General features: G+C 51.5%; 2 non-coding genes and 9 pseudogenes across 2 annotated transcripts; all 11 read right to left on the bottom strand.

Moving 5' to 3' along the window:
* Positions 1-121: 121 nt before the first annotated feature.
* LOC147131646 (5S ribosomal RNA) lies at positions 122-221 on the bottom strand (annotated as a pseudogene).
* A 420-nt stretch (positions 222-641) lies between these two features.
* Positions 642-741, bottom strand: LOC147131647 (5S ribosomal RNA; annotated as a pseudogene).
* A 116-nt stretch (positions 742-857) lies between these two features.
* Positions 858-976, bottom strand: LOC147131648 (5S ribosomal RNA; annotated as a pseudogene).
* A 412-nt stretch (positions 977-1,388) lies between these two features.
* Positions 1,389-1,507, bottom strand: LOC147131649 (5S ribosomal RNA). Its single transcript, XR_015083440.1, has one exon. It is a non-coding gene; the product is annotated as a 5S ribosomal RNA (ribosomal RNA).
* A 116-nt stretch (positions 1,508-1,623) lies between these two features.
* Positions 1,624-1,742, bottom strand: LOC147131650 (5S ribosomal RNA; annotated as a pseudogene).
* A 116-nt stretch (positions 1,743-1,858) lies between these two features.
* LOC147131651 (5S ribosomal RNA) lies at positions 1,859-1,977 on the bottom strand (annotated as a pseudogene).
* A 396-nt stretch (positions 1,978-2,373) lies between these two features.
* Positions 2,374-2,492, bottom strand: LOC147131652 (5S ribosomal RNA; annotated as a pseudogene).
* Positions 2,493-2,904: 412 nt separating this feature from the next.
* On the bottom strand, positions 2,905-3,013 carry LOC147131653 (5S ribosomal RNA; annotated as a pseudogene).
* A 114-nt stretch (positions 3,014-3,127) lies between these two features.
* Positions 3,128-3,246, bottom strand: LOC147131654 (5S ribosomal RNA; annotated as a pseudogene).
* Positions 3,247-7,042: 3,796 nt separating this feature from the next.
* LOC147131655 (5S ribosomal RNA) lies at positions 7,043-7,161 on the bottom strand. Its single transcript, XR_015083257.1, has one exon. It is a non-coding gene; the product is annotated as a 5S ribosomal RNA (ribosomal RNA).
* A 114-nt stretch (positions 7,162-7,275) lies between these two features.
* LOC147131656 (5S ribosomal RNA) lies at positions 7,276-7,394 on the bottom strand (annotated as a pseudogene).
* Positions 7,395-7,500: the final 106 nt, after the last annotated feature.

Below are 7,500 nucleotides of genomic sequence, written 5' to 3' on the forward strand. Positions count from 1 at the left end.
AAGGGGACAGTTCTAAATTTCAGCTGTCAGCCTGTCAGGATAGCATGTGGTTAACTGCGAGCAAGCAGCTCCAGAAGTTGAAGTCTTTTGTGAAAGACAGATTTTGCAATTGAGTTGCAAAAGCTTACAGCACCTGGTATTCCCAGGTAACCAGGCCCGACCCTGCTTAGCGTCCGAGATCAGACGAGATCGGGCATTTTCAGGGTAGTATGGCCGTAAGCTGTAATGAGGCCTAAAAATATTTTTTTTATAGGAGACGCACACCCCAATTCGGGGGTGGGGGTGGGGGGGGCGAAGTATTTTGTATTTGTTCTATTTGATTTCCTCCACTATTTTTCCACAGGCAAGGGCGGTTAGCATTTTCAGCTGTCAATCTGTCAGGATAGCATGTGGTTAGCTTCTACCAAGCAGCTACAGTACATGACGTCCGTTGTAAAAGTACGCTTTTGTGAGTGAGTTCGGGGGAAAAAGATGTTCGTATTTTTTGTATTTGCTTTGAACCTCAATTTTTTCCACAAGTAAGGGGACAGTTCTAAATTTCAGCTGTCAGCCTGTCAGGATAGCATGTGGTTAACTGCGAGCAAGCAGCTCCAGAAGATGAAGTCTTTTGTGAAAGACAGATTTTGCAATTGAGTTGCAAAAGCTTACAGCACCTGGTATTCCCAGGTAACCAGGCCCGACCCTGCTTAGCGTCCGAGATCAGACGAGATCGGGCATTTTCAGGGTAGTATGGCCATAAGCTGTAATGAGACATAGATATTATTTTTTTATAGGCGACGCAGGGTCAGGATAGCCTGGTTAACTGTGATTAAGCAGCTACAGAAGCTGAAAGACAGATTTTGCGATTGAGTTGCAAAAGCTTACAGCACCTGGTATTCCCAGGCAGTCTCCCACCCAAGTACTAACCAGGCCCAACCCTGCTAAGCTATCGAAATCAGATGAGATCGGGCGTTTTCAGGGTAGTATGGCCGCAAGCTGTAATGAGGCCTAAAAATATTTTTTTTATTGAAGACGCACACCCCAAATTTAGGGTGGGGGGGCCAAGCATTTTGTATTTGTTCTATTTGATTTCCTCCACTATTTTTCCACAGGCAAGGGCTGTTAGCATTTTCAGCTGTCAGTCTGTCAGGATAGCATGTGGTTAGCTTCTACCAAGCAGCTACAGTACTTGACGTCCGTTGTAAAAGTTTGCTTTTTTGAGTGAGTTCGGGGGAAAAAGATGTTCGTATTTTTTGTATTTGCTTTGAACTTCAGTTTTTCCACAAGTAAGGGGACAGTTCTAAATTTCAGCTGTCAGCCTTTCAGGATAGCATGTGGTTAACTGCGAGCAAGCAGCTCCAGAAGTTGAAGTCTTTTGTGAAAGACAGATTTTGCAATTGAGTTGCAAAAGCTTACAGCACCTGGTATTCCCAGGCGGTCTCCCATCCAAGTACTAACCAGGCCCGACCCTGCTTAGCGTCCGAGATCAGACGAGATCGGGCATTTTCAGGGTAGTATGGCCGTAAGCTGTAATGTGGCCTAGATATTATTTTTTTATAGGCTACGCAGGGTCAGGATAGCCTGGTTAACTGTGAGCAATTAGCTACAGAAGCTGAAAGACAGATTTTGCGATTGAGTTGCAAAAGCTTACAGCACCTGGTATTCCCAGGCAGTCTCCCATCCAAGTACTAACCATGCCCAACCCTGCTAAGCTATTGAAATCAGATGAGATCGGGCATTTTCAGGGTAGTATGGCCGTAAGCTGTAATGAGGCCTAGATATTATTTTTTTATAGGCTACGCAGGGTCAGGATAGCCTGGTTAACTGTGAGCAAGCAGCTACAGAAGCTGAAAGACAGATTTTGCGATTGAGTTGCAAAAGCTTACAGCACCTGGTATTCCCAGGCATTCTCCCATCCAACTACTAACCAGGCCCAACCCAGCTAAGCTATCGAAATCAGATGAGATCAGGCGTTTTCAGGGTAGTATGGCCGTAAGCTGTAGTGAAGCCTAAAAATATTTTTTTTATTGAAGACGCACACCCCAAATTGAGGGTGAAGGGGCCAAGCATTTTGTATTTGTTCTATTTGATTTCCTCCACTATTTTTCCACAGGCAAGGGCTGTTAGCATTTTCAGCTGTCAGTCTGTCAGGATAGCATGTGATTAGCTTCTACCAAGCAGCTACAGTACTTGACGTCCGTTGTAAAAGTTTGCTTTTGTGAGTGAGTTCGGGGGAAAAAGATGTTCGTATTTTTTGTTTTCAGGGTAGTATGGCTGTAAGCTGCAACAAGGCCTAGATATTATTTTTTTATAGGCGACGCAGGGTCAGGATAGCCTGGTTGTGAGCAATTTGCTACAGAAGCTGAAAGAGAGATTTTGCGATTGAGTTGCAAAAGCTTACAGGACCTGGTATTCCCAGGCAGTCTCCCATCCAACTACTAACCAGGCCCAACCCTGCTAAACTATCGAAATCAGATGAGATCGGGCGTTTTCAGGGTAGTATGGCCGTAAGCTGTAGTGAAGCCTAAAAATATTTTTTTTATTGAAGACGCACACCCCAAATTGAGGGTGAAGGGGCCAAGCATTTTGTATTTGTTCTATTTGATTTCCTCCACTATTTTTCCACAGGCAAGGGCTGTTAGCATTTTCAGCTGTCAGTCTGTCAGGATAGCATGTGGTTAGCTTCTCCCAAGCAGCTACAGTCCATGACGTCCGTTGTAAAAGTACGCTTTTGTGAGTGAGTTCGGGGGAAAAAGATGTTCGTATTTTTTGTATTTGCTTTGAACCTCATTTTTTCCACAAGTAAGGGGACAGTTCTAAATTTCAGCTGTCAGCCTGTCAGGATAGCATGTGGTTAACTGCGAGCAAGCAGCTCCAGAAGTTGAAGTCTTTTGTGAAAGACAGATTTTGAAATTGAGTTGCAAAAGCTTACAGCACCTGGTATTCCCAGGCGGTCTCCCATCCAAGTACTAACCAGGCCCGACTCTGCTTAGCGTCCGAGATCAGACGTTTTCAGGGTAGTATGGCCGTAAGCTGTAACAAGATCTAGATATTATTTTTTTATAGGCTACGCAGGGTCAGGATAGCCTGGTTAACTGAGCAAGCAGCTACAGAAGCTGAAAGACATATTTTGCGATTGAGTTGCAAAAGCTTACAGCACCTGGTATTCCCAGGCAGTCTCCCATCCAAGTACTAACAAGGCCCAACCCTGCTAAGCTACCGAGATCGGACGAGATTGGGCGTTTTCATGGTACTATGGCCGTAAGCTGTAATTAGGCCTAAAAATCCATCCATCCATCCATTATCTCCCGCTTATCCGAAGTCGGGTCGCGGAGGCAGCAGCTTCAGCAGGGAAGCCCAGACTTCCCTCTCCCCAGCAACATCCTCCAGCTCTTCCGGAAGGGTCCCAAGGCGTTCCCAGGCAAGCCGGGAGACATAGTCTCTCCAGCGTGTTCTGGGTCGTCCTCGGGGTCTCCTGCCGGTGGGACATGCCCGGAACACCTCACCAGGGAGGCGTCCAGGAGGCATCCTAAACAGATGCCCGAGCTACCTCAACTGGCTCCTCTCAACGCGGAGGAGCAGCGGCTCGACTCTGAGTCCCTCCCGGATGGCCAAACTTCTCACCCTATCTCTAAGGGAGAGCCCGGACACCCTGCGAAGGAAACCCATTTCGGCCCCTTGTATCCGAGATCTTGTTGTTTCGGTCATGACCCACAGCTCATGACCATAGGTGAGAGTAGGAACGTAGATCGACCGGTAAATTGAGAGCTTCGCCTTTCGGCTAAGCTCCTTCTTCACCACGACAGACCGATACAGGGTCCGCATCACAGCAGACGCTGCACCGATCCGCCTGTCGATCTCCCGTTCCATCTTACCCTCACTCGTGAACAAGACCCCAAGATACTTGAACTCCTCCACTTGGGGCAGAATCTCATCCCCGACCCGCAGAGGGCACGCCACCCTTTTCCGACTGAGGACCATGGTCTCAGATTGGAGGTGCTGATCTTCATTCCGACCGTTTCACACTCGGCTGCGAACCGCTCTAGCGAGAGTTGGAGATCGCGGCTTGAAGAAGCCAACAGTACCACATCATCTGCAAAAAGCAGAGATGCAATACTGAGGCCACCAAACCGGACCCCCTCGACACCTCGGCTGCGCCTAGAAATTCTGTCCATAAAGGTTATGAACAGAATCGGTGACAAAGGGCAGCCTTGGCGGAGTCCAACCCCCACAGGAAACGAATCCGACTTACTGCCGGCAATTCGGACCAAACTCTGGCATCGGTGGTACAGGGACCGGACAGCCCTTATCAGGGGGCTCGGTACCCCGTACTCCCGAAGCACCCCCCACAGAACTCCCCGAGGGACACGGTCGAACGCCTTCTCCAAGTCCACAAAACACATGTAGACCGGTTGGGCAAACTCCCATGCACCCTCGAGGACCCTGCTGAGGGTGTAGAGCTGGTCCACTGTTCCACGGCCAGGACGAAAACCACATTGCTCCTCCTGAATCCGGGATTCGACCTTCCGACGGACCCTCCTCTCCAGCACCCCTGAATAGACCTTGCCGGGGAGGCTGAGGAGTGTGATCCCTCTGTAATTGGAGCACACCCTCCGGTCCCCCTTCTTAAAAAGGGGGACCACCACCCCGGTCTGCCAATCCAGAGGCACTGTCCCTGATGTCCACGCGATGCTGAAGAGACGTGTCAACCATGACAGCCCCTCATTATCCAGAGCCTTTATGAACTCCGGGCGGATCTCATCCACCCCCGGGGCTTTGCCACCGAGGAGCTTTTTGACTACCTCGATGACTTCAACCCCAGAGATAGGAGAGCCCACCTCAGAGTCTCCAGGCTCTGCTTCCTCAGCGGAAGGCGTGTCGGTGGAATTGAGGAGGTCTTCGAAGTACTCTCCCCACCGACCCACAACGTCCCGAGTTGAGGTCAGCAGCACCCCATCTCCACTATAAACAGTGTTAATGGTGCACTGCTTCCCCCTCCTGAGACGCCGGATGGTGGACCAGAATTTCCTCGAAGCCGTCCGGAAGTCATTTTCCATGGCCTCCCCGAACTCCTCCCACACCCGGGTTTTTGCCTCAGCAACCGCCAGGGCTGCATTCCGCTTGGCCAGCCGGTACCCGTCAGCTGCCTCCGGGGTCCCGCAGGCCAAAAAGGCCCGATAGGACTCCTTCTTCAGCTGGACAGCATCCCTTACCGCTGGTGTCCACCAGCGGGTTCGGGGATTGCCGCCACGACAGGCACCGACCACCTTGCGGCCACAGCTCCGATCGGCCGCCTCAACAATGGAGGCACGAAACATGGTCCACTCGGACTCGATGTCCCCCGCCTCCCCCGGGACGTGGGAAAAGTTCTGCCGGAGGTGGGAGTTGAAACTCCTTCTGACAGGGGATTCTGCCAGACGTTCCCAGCAAACCCTCACAATACGTTTGGGTCTGCCAGGTCGGACCGGCATCTTCCCCCACCATCGGAGCCAACTCACCACCAGATGGTGATCAGTTGACAGCTCCGCCCCTCTCTTCACCCGAGTGTCCAAAACATGCGGCCGCAAGTCCGATGATACGACTACAAAGTCGATCATCGAACTGCGGCCTAGGGTATCCTGGTGCCAAGTGCACATATGGACACCCTTATGCTTGAACATGGTGTTCGTTATGGACAATCCGTGATGAGCACAGAAGTCCAGTAACCGAACACCGCTCGGGTTCAGATCGGGGGGGCCGTTCCTCCCAATCACACCTCTCCAGGTCTCACTGTCATTGCCCACGTGAGCATTGAAGTCCCCCAGCAGAACGATGGAGTCCCCAGGTGGAGCGCCCTCCAGCACACCCTCCAAGGACTCCAAAAAGGGTGGGTACTCTGCGCTGCCGTTTGGTGCATAAGCACAAACAACAGTCAGGACCCGTCCCCCCACCCTCAGGTGGAGGGAGGCTACCCTCTCGTCCACCGGGGTAAACCCCAATGTACAGGCGCCAAGCCGGGGGGCAATAAGTATGCCCACACCTGCTCGGCGCCTCTCACCCTGGGCAACTCCAGAGTGGAAGAGTGTCCAACCCCTCTCGAGAGGACTGGGACCAGAACCCAAGCTGTGCGTGGAGGTGAGCCCGACTATATCTAATCGGAACCTCTCAGCCTCACACACCAGCTCAGGCTCCTTCCCTGCCAGAGAGGTGACATTCCATGTCCCAAGAGCTAGTTTTTGCTGCCGGGGATCGGACCGCCAAGGTCCCCGTCTTCCGCCGCCGCCCAGCTCACACGGCACCTGACCCCTTTGGCCCCTCCCACCAGTGGTGAGCCCATGGGAAGGGGGACCCACGTATCCTTTTCGTGCTGAGCCCGGCCTTGGCCCCATGGGTGCAGGCCCGGCCACCAGGCGCTCGCCATCGAGCCCCACCTCCAGGCCTGGCTCCAGAAGGGGGCCCCGGTGACCCGCGTCCGGGCGAGGGAAAACGTGGTCCGTTAATTTTACTCATCATAAGGGGTCATTTTGAGCCGTGCTTAGTCTAGTCCCTCACCTAGGACCTGTTTGCCATGGGTGACCCTACCAGGGGCATAAAGCCCCAGACACAAGCTCCTAGGATCATTGGGGCGCGCAAACCCCTCCACCACGATAAGGTGACGGCTCACGGGGGTAGGCCTAAAAAAATTTTTTTTCATAGGAGACGCACACCCCAATTCTGGGGGGGGGAGGTGGGAGGGCGAAGCATTTTGTATTTGATCTATTTGATTTCCTCCACTATTTTTCCACAGGCAAGGGCTGTTACCATTTTCAGCTGTCAGTCTGTCAGGATAGCATGTGATTAGCTTCTACCAAGCAGCTACAGTACTTGACGTCCGTTGTAAAAGTTTTCTTTTGTGAGTGAGTTCGGGGGAAAAAGATGTTTGTATTTTTTGTATATGCTTTGAACCTCAGTTTTTCCACAGGTAAGGGGACAGTTCTAAATTTCAGCTGTCAGCCTGTCAGGATAGCATGTGGTTAACTGCGAGCAAGCAGCTCCAGAAGTTGAAGTCTTTTGTGAAAGAAAGATTTTGCGATTGAGTTTCAAAAGCTTACAGCACCTGGTATTCCCAGGCGGTCTCCCATCCAAGTACTAACCAGGCCCGACCCTGCTTAGCTTCCGAGATCAGACAAGATCGGGCGTTTTCAGGGTAGTATGGCCGTAAGCTGCAATAAGGTCTAGATATTATTTTTTTAGGCGACGCAGGGTCAGGATAGCCTGGTTAACTGTGAGCAAGCTGCTACAGAAGCTGAAAGACAGATTTTGCGATTGAGTTGCAAAAGCTTACAGCACCTGGTATTCCCAGGCAGTCTCCCATCCAAGTACTAACCAGGCCCAACCCAGCTAAGCTATCGAAATAGGATGAGATCGGGCGTTTTCAGGGTACGATGGCTGTAAGCTGAAATGAGGCCTAAAAATATTTTTTTTATAGGAGACGCAGGGTCAGGATAGCACACCCCAATTCGTGGGGGGGGGGTGGGGGGGGGTTTGGGGGACGAAGAATTT

The sequence above is a fragment of the Filicampus tigris genome, chromosome 19 (assembly GCF_054856515.1).
Source record: "Filicampus tigris isolate MCC_2025a chromosome 19, RoL_Ftig_1.0, whole genome shotgun sequence".
Classification (NCBI taxonomy): Eukaryota; Metazoa; Chordata; class Actinopteri; order Syngnathiformes; family Syngnathidae; genus Filicampus; species Filicampus tigris.